Source organism: Aplidium turbinatum, chromosome 15, assembly GCF_918807975.1.
Source record: "Aplidium turbinatum chromosome 15, kaAplTurb1.1, whole genome shotgun sequence".
Lineage (NCBI taxonomy): Eukaryota > Metazoa > Chordata > Ascidiacea > Aplousobranchia > Polyclinidae > Aplidium > Aplidium turbinatum.
Window position 1 is genome coordinate 9,668,427 of NC_137486.1, and position 14,146 is coordinate 9,682,572.

Sequence of the window (14,146 nt, forward strand, 5' to 3'; positions counted from 1 at the left end):
AATAGAACGCATGGTATAGCAACGCTGGACGAAGCTACACTCACCTGGCTCTCTACCACCTGCCCTGAAATTTGATCTAGTCTCAAACGAAAGAAGAAGAAGTTAGGCCTACACTACAAAAACTAACACTTAGGCTATGCTGTTTTCTACCAACTCGAATAAGCTACTATGTGACTAAATTTGGAACTACCCAGTATTCGTCATCTTTTCGCCTTTATAATGTTGTGCTGTGTACCGTGACGAGAGACCATTCTGTGCGTATGACGAGATAGTCTAGCAATTGTACGCATTGACGTCACTGGGAAAGCAACTCTAACCATAACACATCTGATTGGCTAAGCAGCTGGTGACGTTGTGCAAAACGAGTGAGGATTGGATAAAACGAAGGCGTTTTTTGACGTTTTTGAACGTGGGAAAAGCAACTTTTCAAGTTGATTTCCCTGGAGCGTCAGTGGTTGTTTCTGACAGGAGCGTTTGCGTTAATTGGCATTTATAGGCAAGACATGCGGTTTGGTGAGGACTTAGACTACTCACAAGCGTTACGAGTAATTCTAGTCACGAACACAGTAATTTTCAAGTTAAAATAGACGTGATAAAAATAATAAGAAGTTAAACCTAGAATTCACTCATTATATTTTGCATACAGGAAAGAATTTATTTACATTGCCAGACCCGCCATTAGGCTATAACTTGCAAATTTACGTTTACATAAATGCACTTTTAAATATCATCTTCATCATATTATACTGCGTCTGGTTACACTGTAATTGTAACTGGTAGAGTATGGTACGGTAATGAAATTAGTAGCCTACAGTATGTACACACTACACAGGGAGACCACATTAATAGCAAAAAATTATGTCTAATGTTATTTAAACATTCAAGAGCCAGATATGAAGGCGGCAGGGTATTCATGTTTTGCATCGATAAATCCTGGTAGACATCATCCACGTTGTTTGAATCAGGCGGTGGTAGCCTAACTTCTTTAGTGGTTTCGTTGGTGATTTCGATAAATCAATGAATGCCGGATTGGACCTGGATGTTGCTGTTTTCGGGTTTGTTACTTTCCTAAAAAGTGGAAGTAGCCTAGACACGAAATCATTAACCGAATCAGCCGCGACATGTAGCCTAATCAATTTCCTAAAAAGTTGTTATCATTATGCTATTATAGCAGGGGCGTATCCTCAATGGAAGCAAGGGAAGCATTGCTTCCCCTGTCAAAATTGAAAAAAGAGAAGCTGATATTTTTCAGTAAAACGATTTCGTAATTTCTTTACCTAAATGCGATTTAGAACGGTTTTTAACTCATGCCCCCCCGTATGATTTTGAACTCGGTTTTAATTTTAAAAAAGTTGGAAGCTAACGGAAGCGAAGATTCGTATTGCATCCGTTGCTCTCGTTTTTGCAATAAGAAGAAACAAGTTTGAAAGAAAGGAAAAAAGCAGCGCAAAGTTTTCGCAATTTACGTTTCTTTTAACTAATCGCTGGAAGCGATTTAAAAATTGCTTCCAGTCGCGGGGTTGCCAGATTAGCCAAATTCCGCGAATTTGTTTTTTTTAAAATAACTTTTCAAAATGCACAATAATCAATATTTCTCTAATATTGTAACCTTACCAGATGAAACCATATTCAACATTGTTCAATACATGTTCTATACTTGTTTAATACTCGTAATGTGGCGGATCAAAACTCATCCGCTACTTTTATAGGCTAACTTGCTATTTTTTGGGCTACTTTCAGAATTATTTTTGCTACAATTTATTAAAATCCACTACAAGTTATAAAATATATATGTAAATTTTATTATTTTTGATAGAAACAGGTAAATATATTCATTTGGTCTTTTTTGTCTAATATTTTCCTTGTTTTGGCCTTTTCTTTGTATTATTTTGGCTTTAAGACTTTTTCATAGTCTGGCAACTCTGCTCTGTTGGATGTTGTGCCAGTGAGCTATGTAATAAGAAAATCTAGGACACTGTTATGGTTATAATATCGGCCTTGTAAGCAAAAGTTTGAGCCAAATGTTGGCTTTACACTGTTATCCTGGCTGGATAGACTTTGGAATAAGACAGGATATGTGAGGTCTAAGCTAGACTTGACTTTGTAGCTGAGTTTTTGGTGTTCTCTAAATCGCATTTTTGCCCTTTGCCCGTTCGTGTGTAAGAGCTACCTTTAATAAGTTAATAGCTGTTTATCTGCTTATAAGTTTCATACAAAAATTACCCTAAAAGTGTTTCCAGAAAGCAGTATAATTCATTATTTGAGTGTAATTTTGCAAAAATTTTCCTGGGGAGCATGCCCCCGGACCCCCCTAGAAAACACGTGCCTTCGGCACGCGCTATTCCCCCACGAGTTTTATTGCTTCCCTTGCTCAACCAACCAGGATACGCCACTGTATTATAGGCTACAAGATACATTCTATAAATCTATAAGTTACAGTTATAGGCTACGTTGGTCGTCGATTTATTATATTACTATAAAATTCGTGCATGTTACATAAATTGACTTGTTTCTCTGAGTTTGTCCTGTTCAAAGAACAGTTTGCGCTGCGGAGCAGAAAATGATGGTTCGGCACAGACTAAAAAATATTTGTTAGAAACAAGGCTAAGCTAAAACAAAGTTGAAATCAGAAACATAGTTTGATCACACTTCAGCAGAAAAACGTAAGGCATTTTATCAGACTTACTTGGAAGTGAGGGTACGTTGATAAGCCTTCAACGCCTTTTTTGCTAGCGGGCTGTGTTCTGAGACAATTTTGTCCGTTGAGACCAGAGGCGTAGCAACCGCCCTCCGAACCCTGCAATGAGGGGCCCCCGGAGGGGGCCCCCGCAAGGAATGAGGGCCCCTCCGCCGAAGTTTTTGGAAGACTATCAAAACACAGGATATATAACCACGTACGTGGTCACAAATGCACGAAAAATAGCAGAGCTTATTATTGGTATTGAGCAGGCGTTTTCAAAAAACACGGTAGGCCTACGACGCAGGAAGAGAATGTTTGGTTACGAATGTGCTGATGATTCGAGTCGTCTTTTTGCTGAAGAAAAATTCAAATAGCAATTTGTTCTTGTTCTCACTGATCAAGCCATGTCTTCTGTTTCTTCGCGCTTTGACCAACTCATGGAGTGGTACAAGTTGTTTGAATTTCTGTACAGCGCTAGCAGCCTGAAGAAGTGTCTCAGAGAGAATGGTTGGGTTGGTTGGTTCTGAATCTTTAAGCCTAAGTTATCCTCGGACTGACAAAGTCTTGATTGGTTATTCCTGGTAGTTTTGCATACTTGTAGAGGCTCTTGACCCTGGGCCGGTTACCGAGATTGGCAGAGTGAAGTTTTCCGATTATTGAAGTGTTGTTGGCGGAAATTATTCCATTTACCTACTAGGTGCCGCTGAATGGAGAGCAGTCTGAAATGCGTTGGTCAAGCGCACACCCCGAGAGTCGAACTTGCGCCGCGTGGTCTTGAGCGGCACGTAACCACTGAGCTAATGGGGCGGACAATCGAACAAGACAATCACTGCAAAAAAATTGAAAGAAAAATGGGAGACATTGATGCCGATGCCAATGAACTATAATGGAATTGAATCGTTTTATTTATGTCATCGAGAAAGAGAGAGGACTTGTCACGGCAAGCATTTTTTAACGTACAAGAACAGCCTTCAGGAGATAGCCTATATCCGAATTAGGGATTGTAGATCATAGGGATGCGAAGCTACATCCGCTTTTGGCTTATCCGCAACACTAGAAGGGTTACGTTTTTTTGTAATTTACAATATAATGTACTTTTCATGAGTTATATAAGAAGAGTGAAGTTGGTTTTAAAGTAACTTAAGGTTTTTAATTGAAAGCAAGCCAGCAGCAAAGCGTAAAAAAATGTCAAATTAGCAATTGACCCTTCTAATGTTGGCGGAACAACGGAGTTGCGCGTCCCGTAATGTACTGTCCCTAATCCGAATCTTTGCATTTGCATCAGAATTATTCTGATCGACCACACCAGTTACTGTCGCCAGTGCTGAAAGGATCTTCAGTAGAATGAAACTGATCAAGAATATCCTGCGCTTAACCGTGGAAGATGACAGGCTTTCTGCTCTTGCAATTACCATCGAAAACAAGATTGCCAAATCCCTGGACTACCCATTACAATTTGCGCAGAACAAGGCTCAAAAAAGCGCATTGTGTAATTATGGAATATATGTCCACACTGTCACTGTAGACCTATGTATACGCAGTGGTGGGCGCAGCTAATGTAAAAGTTAGCTTTCAACAAAGAAATCAGCGGATTTCCAATAAATTATTACTTTCGCTAACGAGTCCGCTAAAATTTCTAAATATTAGCAAAAATGCTAATCCGCTAACCAAAGCGTTAGCTTCGCTAACTAGCGGTTAGCGGAAATATGCCCTCTACTGTGTATAGCCTACATAATATGAACACTGCATGTCGTGTAAAATAAATACCACATTCCAGTTTCTGCGTTGGAAGGGGCCCCGGACTTATGTTCGGAGGGGGCCACGTTCTTTGTTGCTACGGCCCTGGTTGAGACATTGCAATTCTTGTGAACAAAACCAATGAGTTCTTTTGACGTTGATAAGTATTGAATCTTCCCAATCAAAATTTACTTTTGTTTTGCTCAAAGCAAACTAAGCAAAAAGACATCGACGTTTTTTCATGTCCGCTTTTCGTTCTTTTTTACTTAGGCTTGCTCCTCCACAAATATCCTGTTTTGATGGCCGTTTAAGTAGCCTACGTCTGAAAAATATGAAAATCATTAAATAACGACACCAGTTTGTCAATGGGTAGCCATCATAGGCGTAAATCCCGGAGAGAGGAGAATTATTTCCTCTAAAAGTTTGGCGGGGGGGGAGATGCAAATATTCCCCAAAATTTTCTTTTTGTCAGTACAATGATCTGAGACTGGTGAAAAACTTCAAGATACTAGGCCTATTCATGATACTGACTCAGTCTGTGTACAGTAGCCTAACTATGCTGTATACACATACACAGCCTAGCTAGCTCTATATGACAGCATAATGGGTTAGCATAGGTTAAGCTATACCTAACTTTTCTAAACCGGAAGGATACCACTAGCCTAAGCTTATTATCATTGTTATTCCAGTCGTTTTTAGAACTTTTAAAAGGAAATGTTAATAATAATTTCTTTAAAATTGCTAAAAACAACAATTCCCTGTCTAAGACAAAATTTCCTTGTAAAATTGTTAAGAATCCTTCCTATCTTCATTTCCTTTTTTTATCCTTCGAAGCGTTGAAAATCCCGATTTCGGGATAAAATTCTTCAAAGTGGAAGCACTGCGGGATGGGCTATTTTCGTTGTTACGTCACATAAGCTGAAACAATAGAACATAAATTGTTGATTTTCTCGATTCAACAAAAACTCACGAGTGGTTTTTACATAAAACGATAAAATTGTTGCGATTATTTAGTTGCATTCTCGCGCTGGCCGGAGCGATTTTGCGCGGCTGAGGTTGTGATTTTTAGTGAATTGCGCGGCTGCGCTTGTGATTTTTTGTGAATTGCGCGGCTGACACCGCGGCTGGAAATTGAAGTGCGCGGGGGATTTATCCCCCGCGCAGGCCAAACTTTCCAATGTGGTACACAGTGCTTCCACTTTTGACAATTGATAAATCCTCTGAACAGTTTCCTCTTTTATCCTGAAAAATCCCTTTTTTCTCAGTCGGAAATCCTTCAAAATTTCCTTCATAGGCAAGGTTATTTTTGACGTTATTTAAGTTACCTACGGTAAAAAAAGTGCCAATACAACTTTAAAGTTATTTTAACCTCACCTAAGTTTCGTTTTAACCTGAAAGAACAGAAAATCAGTAAATTGAAAAAGTGGTACAGTATTCAAATCGCTACAAAAAAACAAAACCTTGCAGGCAGTACCTGGCATGGCTGATTTAGTTGACAAACCCAATCTGATAAGATAAAGTTGCTGAATAAATTACAAAGGTTAGCTTGATTTTTTTCAGTAGCAACGGTATGTCGAAGCAACGTTGTTTAATTAGAACAGTAGGCTACACAAAAGCAGCACATATTTTACAGTAACATGGTTTACTTCCTTTGTTCACTGTCCAGCCAAAAAACCGCTTGTCAATTAGTCGGTTCTGGGATATTTATCACCTGGAGTCCTGGACATCATTTACCAATTACATACCACTCTCATCTTTCCCACACGGACTCTTTAACCTATCCCTAACACCGAAAATATATAGGTGGTAAATGTGCAGTAACGAATTATTATCCATCGATTAACAAATTTATTTTCCTTGATGCGCTAACTTGTTCAACTCTATAAGGTGAGGCTATCTCTTTTTTCTCCTTGTCAGTAACGTCTTCACAATCATCTGAGACTGATGAAAAACTTTAAGATACTACGTAGGCCTATTCATGATACTGACTCAGTCTGACTGTGTACACCATACGGTACAATTATACATGTCGTATACACAGCCTAGCTAGCCCTATTATGGATGCAACCTAATTCGTATCCTGAACACTTGGTACCCTCATTTCGTACCCTGAAAACTAACCCACTCACGTCCAATTACCAAAATGGCGAGAATAAAAATCAAGTGACGGAAAAGCGAGAATGGGAAAAAGAGTGAAAGGAGGTTTCGGATGGCGACGGAACCAGCTGATCATCGTTATTCTAGTCGTTTTGAGAACTTTTGAATGGAAATATTAATAATAATATTAATCATGCTTTTATTTGCGCCCAAATGATATTTTGCGCCAAAATGCCCACATGATACACTCAATAAAATTTTCTTTAATATTGCTAAAAACTACAATTCCCTTTTCAAGACAAAATTTCCTTGTAAAATTGTCAAAAATCCCTAAAAAATCCTTCCGATCTTTATTTCCCTTTTTTATCCTTCGAAGCGTTGAAAAATCCCTTTTTCGGGATAAAATCCTTCAAAGTGGAAGTGCACTGAGTCTACATTCTACAAGAACAATTCCAAATCTTCATCTTCTACAGTGTTTCCACTCGAATCTTTGGCATTTGCATAAACATTGTCAGCTAAACACTGTCTAAAAAATCGTAACTACACTTTTCAGTCTCAATTTCCGAAAGACATTTATGTAAATAGCTAGTTTGATAGTAAGTTATGTGCCAACTGCTTCCAAAAGAGCCAAATATTGAAAACAAAGGGCCAAGGGGCCAAACAATTTTTTTGGGGGCCAACTACCTCTAAAAAGCCCAAAAAGGCCAATCTGGCAAGCCTGAGCTTTCCCAGCTTAGAATTTCCGAAGGAAAAAAACTGATCCGTGTTTCCAATTTATGACTGATTTTCTTTGTTTCCAATTTATGACTGAAAATTTGAAGTTTTATGACTGATTTTCTTGAAAAGTTGAAAGTTTACGTTTACGAAAGTTTAATTTCTTGAAAGTTGACGCGGCAAGCGGCGCGGCTATGTCATTTCATCCTTCCACGCGGCGCTGCACGCGGCGAAAAAGTCAAAAGCGGCCGCGTACGCGGCGCGGCACGGCGCGGCTTGTATCACTAGTCGTGACCTCCAGGGCAGTGGTCAGTGGCGTAGCCAGGAAAAAAATTTGGGGGGGGCCAAATATTTGATGAATTGAAGAGAACGACAAAGTGTTTGATTTGAGCCATCGCCACATGATGTGCAGTGGCGTGTCCTGTTGGGTTGAGAAAGGGAAGCAATAAAGGTGGTGGAGGGCTAGAGCGTGCCGAAGGCATGCGTATTTTAGGGGGTCCGGGGGCATGCTCCTCCGGAAAATTTTTCCAAAATTACACTCAAATAATGGATTATAGCGCTTTCTGGAAACACTTTTAAGGTAATATTTGTATGCAATTTATTAGCAGATAAACAGCTATTATCTTATTAAAGGTAGCTATTACACGAACAGGCAAAAACTGCGGCTAAAATTAGAGAACACCAAAAACTCAGCTATAGGCCTACACAAAAACTCAATAACTACACAAAAACCCAACAGAGTAAGCCATTCTGAAATTGCTTTCACAAATTAGTTAAAAGAAACGTAAATCGCGTAAGTTTTGCCCGATTTACGATTTGCAAAATTTATTGGTGTCTTTCTGTGTGTTTAAATAAGTCCTTGGGGGTGTTGATAGCCAGATCTCTTGGAAAACGTTATAAGGTTTTACAAATTTTATTATATTTTCAACAAAGAGCTCAACTTTGGAATCTAAACTTTGAAAATTTGGGGGGGCCATGGCCCCTTTCGCCCCCCCTGGCTACGCCTATGGCAGTGGTGCCACTGCTAGTGTTTTTCCACTAGACTAGATCAAGTATTTTTGAATTGCATCTAGTGTTCTTTAGCGCTAAATTAAGCGCTGAACAGTGTTCAAAGTAGCCCTACCTATTGTTTTGTTTGGCTGCATTAATGTGTTTCTAGTAGGTTAGGCCTACTTTTCAAAGTGGACAATGAGTTTTTGTCCAGTTGCACCCAATGAAGACCAAATTTGAGATATTTAGCATAAATACTTTAAAAAATACACGCAATGAACTGTGAAAAGTGTTCAAAGTCATCCCACCTTATGGTACCAGGGATATTTACGTATGGTACGCTTAGTCGCTTACATTTCGGCTGTAGATTATAATGGTAAAAGTAAAAGAAGAGGGACCATTTTATTTTGCTCCTGTAACTTTTCCACTCGGGCTTTGATGGTAAAACACAAGGGCCTTATCCAAACAGGTGCAGATTAAATTGCTATGAATTTGACTTGAGCTCAACAGCTGCGGTCTGCAGTCTGCACTGCACCCATAAACTATTGGGACACTAAACATCCAGTTTCACAAAAAAAAAACAAAAAAACGAAGAAATGAAGCATGAAATAACTCTCATTGTTGTACGCTGAAGTAACACACTTCAAGCACAATGGTCCTTTAGCGGCACCAATGGAATGAACAATTTTAAAGTAACGCGCCGCCAGAAATTTCGAATAAAAAACGAATTCAGAATTATTTATGATAAGAAAGTATTTGAAATATTTTGATTGAATTTCTGGCTACATTTTTATTTGTCTTTGTTAAAACTTGTCGCAAAGTCATTTAGATCAATAGACCAATGATCTCAAATCATCTTCTTTAACGACAAAAAGCAGTTTGGGTGAGTTGGTGGCTGACTAGATGACGGCTTATGATCTTTCGCTACCATCATGATGATTTCGCTATAATCTAAGTCTAACTAAAAGCCGTAACATTGTTTTTACTTTTCGTTTACTCTGCTTGTTTGTTTACATGTGGCACTATTGAAACAAAATAAATTGACTTGACTTGAATCAAAATCGTATATTCAAGATTGCTATAGAAATGAAGTTGACAAATTTTAAGATTGTTGTGGTAAAAAAATTCTACTCCTGTTTTGTCTTAAGAATTTACAACGTTGATGATTTGCAGAAAGCATGGTGTTGTTTCCCATGGTCAGTAGCTGATCTAGACAAATCTTGTTCGGGTCCCAAAGTTTCGACAACGTAAAATTCTATCAGAAAAAATAATGTTACTTAAAACTATTAAAGAAGCCTTTTTTTTTATTGCGGGGTTTGGGGAGTTTGTCCTCAACAACATTTGATAATTTTTTTATTTAAATGGAAGTTATAAAGATTGTTTAACAATTGAATAGTAGATAAAAAGTATTATTGCTGACGACATAAAAACTTTAATGATTTATTGTGAGCAGTGGCGTAGCGAGGAATCTTAAAAGGGGGGATCTTGACGGCCAGCGGGCGAAGCCCGACGGCGCGTTCGCCTAAGACGACACCCAACAGCCAGAAAATTTTGAAAAATTACTTTGAATTTGGTGCATTCTGAGAGCAATTTCAACAAAAATGTAGGTATGAATAATATTCCTGTAAAATGGTGCTGTCCGGTGGCATAGCAAAAGGATAAGGTCACGTTTTTTTCGGTATTTTTCGGAAATAAAGCTAAGTCTCTATGTTTTCTTGTTGCTAATTCTTGGCTGAGATATTTGAATGTTTGGTATTGGCAAAACTCGCTCTTTTAATGCAGTTTTGTTTAAAATTAGACAAAGTTTGTTTTAGAGACATAAAGAAACTGAAAGCATCATTCTCAATTTCGTGACATCACACGCGTGCCAAAGGGGGGTTGAAACCCCCAAACTCCTCCCCCCCTTGGCTACACCACTGATTGTGAGTACCGTGTTAATGATGTTAATTAGCCTACCTCGCGTCCGTGATCGCCGTCATGGGCGAAATACAAGGTTAAAGTCACTATGCTGTAGCGGTGTAGCCCTACTGGAATAATTTAATTAGCATCATCAAATCAAAAGAAATTCAATCATCTGCTAGTTTAGGCGGTCTTGTGATTGAGCTACCTGGCAACAATAGTCTACATTAAAATTGAAAGGGTGATTTCCAGACTTTCTTGTTGCTGCGACATTTATTTCGAAAGGTTGTCTGGGAAGTATTTTGTAACTTTGTTACCATTCACTGCAAGGTTGCCATCAAAACAAAGTACATCCGATGATAGACATAAATAATGAATTTTCATCAAAATACGATCATGTGGACGTGATTTAAAATAGAAAGTGATATTAGAGATTTATTAAACTGACCTTTCTAAACTGACTGTTACTAATCTAATATCTAGAAGTCACAAGATTAAATGTTATGTAAGGGCAGAAAATTCATTTTTAGTAGGCTACCGTAGATTTACACTTTTTTACTCAAGTTGTGGTGCAAAAGTCTGTTCGAAAAACAAGCTTTATAATTCTTTATGTGGTTGATAGACTTGCCTTAACTAATGTAATCAAACTGTTTCTGTCCCAATCAACATAGATTAGGCTACGTAGATTTGTTTCACTTGAATGTTAGAAAGGTGGGAATAGGTGCGAAAAACTTAATCGCAAACTCAAAGACAAGATAACCCGAAGAACAGCGGAGATGAAGTAAATTAAGTTACATGAAGCAAACATTACTGAACATAAATCCAATACAGAAATATGAATTATTATTCAACTGAAATATTGTTAGGCATGGTAGGCTATTCTATAGTGTCTTGTATGGTTTCAGTTTGGCGAAAAACTAAGCTCGGAATTCTAATACTGCCTTAGCCAGAGCTGGGTCAGGGTTTTACTGGAAGCTTATACCTGCGGGCTGAGGCAGAGGCTACATAGTGGAGTAATAGCGCACACTAGTTCAACACTTTTATTGCACAATTAATGAAATCATTAAAACTAGGCCAAATAATTTTTACGTTAGTAGTCTAGAAACTGCCTTATCAAGATATAAATTCTGATTTTGTCTTTGCAAAAACTCGAGCAATTAATCCTTGAATTGTTTATCAAAGTAAACTAAAATCGCTAGTTTTAAAACTATAATTATAAGTTTATGATGCAAATTGGAATTTGTACCATGACGTCATGGTCTGTAGGCTACTTTAGGCCTACTAATTAACATTGTGGATTGGTGTCTTTTAAAATGAGAAAAACTTTTATCAACCTAGGCTGTACTGTACTTTTGAGTTGGTGGTTGAAAATTTGTGTAAATGTTCACGGGCGACAGGTGGTGCTGCTTTGCCACTGCCTTCAACCAATTGCAGACAAGGTGGTTTTTCCAGGGCTGTAAAGTTGAGAACTTTCCCTGCTGCGCACCGCAAACTGACGACCTTTCAGGCCCGTGGCACCAGTACCGTGGCACATTGACTTAATACGTCAATGTATTTTCTAAATATTGGTTTTCACTAACTTTTTGATGGAAACTGTAAAGCCAACTGCAGCGCCCTGCGTTTTCACTTTAGGTCTTTTCAATCTTCCTTAACGCTTGTTACCGCCTTGATATCATCGTTCTGTTGCATATATGTAATGTTACTCTGTAAGTCAACCAATTCATGTAGTTTGGCAAGTATGCTTCGGGCTTCCTGAAGTATGATTAGGAATTTGATTAGGAATTTGCTTGCCCCGTAAGAAATCGTTTGCCAATCAGCTAAAAGCATTCTTACAACCTGTAGCTTCAATCACATATGCGTAGTTTTCGTCTTTTCAACGTTATAGCTTACAGATGTTTCATTCCTCAGCGACTATGTATATCGCGTTTTGGCCGACCATTCGACAGTCCGAGAATTTTAGTTTTGGGTGTAAAGGATATGGTACTTGTAATCGAGAACTTTACTAGACCTTTACTGTAATAGATTTTACTTTACTATTCAACTATATTATTCGAGACGATTCAAGAAGGTTCGCTATTATTTTCTGGTTGCAACCAAGCTGGCTATTTGATTTCTGCAAGTTGAAGTTCTATTCTTTGAAAGTTCGGTGTTCTTAGTTCGCTATGTTTAAATCTCTATTCTCCTGAAAATAGTGGATCGATTAATAAACGACGGAGCCTTGGAGAAATCAATCTCGTAATCAAGCATTAGCTGTCAAGCCGGTTAGTAAATAGACAGTGTGAAGACCATCGTGTCCTGGTCATTCCTTGCCAGCCCCAATCTTGTTCTGCCCAGGAATGTCGCCGTCAGCACGGACGGCAGCATATGAGCGCGCGCACTAACGGACGCGTCCGCTACACCAACATTAAAAAACTATGGCTTACCCTACATGCAGGCCCGGATTAAGGTCAAATAGGGCCCCTGTGCTAATGAATTTTATGGGGGCCCTTACCCGCTTACGTGGAGCGTAATGGAAGTAAGCTGGTTTCGCTTGCAGAGGAAACCGATCCTTGCTTAGATATGTTAAATAACTTGGAAATAGCACGTGATTGGTGATTAAATAAGCATGTGCAAATTAAGTCAACAATGTTTACGTTATAATGGATGCAAAATCACACACACTAAATCAACGAAACCGTGCAAGGGAAAGCATTATAGCAAGGGACCACTGTTAGTACTGCACACCACAATGCAAATTGCAATGAAAGGTTATTCTGAATTTTTATTCTAAACTGCTCTTTCATTCACTACTAACTATCAATAGGATTTAGAAAACTAACATGAAATTCAGTCGAACGACTTTTTTTCTGGCTTTCTTTGCTGCAAAGTCTGTAAGGATAGCATCAAAATTGAGAAGTCTCAATTTATCACACTCTATGCTGAGAAGGCTCAGATTAGCCAACCGCTCTTGTGTTATTGTAGACCGAAGTACGTTTTTGATTCTATTCACCTTAGAGAATGATCTTTCTCCAGAACAGTTAGTGACCATCATACAAAGAAACAATCTAAGAATTGTTTCTACATTAGGGAAAGCAGCTTCAACTTTGTCATTCTTTATTAGCTGGTACATATTCAGGAAAGTTTGTTATTTTATTTATTTCATTTTTAGGAAAAGTGGGGCCCTCTGTCTGCGGGGCCCCTGTGCTTTAGCACACCCTAGCACAATGGTATATCCAGGCCTGCCTACATGGTTGAAGTTAGCTTGCATCAATGTATGCCAGTAAATTAATTTGCTTTAGGCCTAATAAGCTAACATAGGCTACTGCAATGTGAAAGATGTGCTTGATTTAGTGCACAAATAGCTTTGAACTGGGCTTCATCTTGATCAGTGTCAGTGCGGAAAAAGTACAAGCTGTCACTAAATATGTTTCTTTTCTGTAGGGTGCCGTAAGCCTAAAAGGGTTAAGAACCACTGTTTTGAAGGGCGACCCAATTAGTTGAAGCGTTTATCCAAATAGAAATCAACAAACGTCCTAAAAAGTTCGGCTAACTCTAATAGATTTGTTCAAACACTGAGGGAATTGTACCCGACTGCCGATTTGCAAAGACTGGATGAAATACAGTAGGACGCGAGTTTCATTGAAGGAAACTTTTTCGATGTTAAATTATGTAGAACAATTTTTTTACGCAACACTTTGATGGAAATCAATTCCAGCAGCTTCAACCGCTTTTCTGAACCTAATCAGTTGCAAGAATATTGTTTCAATGTCTGTTGATAGAAAAGGTTTTCATTCAAATGTGCAAGAATTCAGCGACAAAACTAGAAAAAAAATTGGGAAAAAAGCAACTGTTGGAAAGTAATAGCCTACAGCCAGGCGCGAATCTAAGAGTTTTTTTCGGGGGGGGGGCCAGAAAATTTGAAAATCAATTAAAAAGAAAGAAAAAGCTAAACAGATATGAACAATGATACTACGACATATACGATATGCTAGAAAATAGTCATTAAAACAACTATTTTCATCAATTGTGATGCCGAGGGACTAATATCAG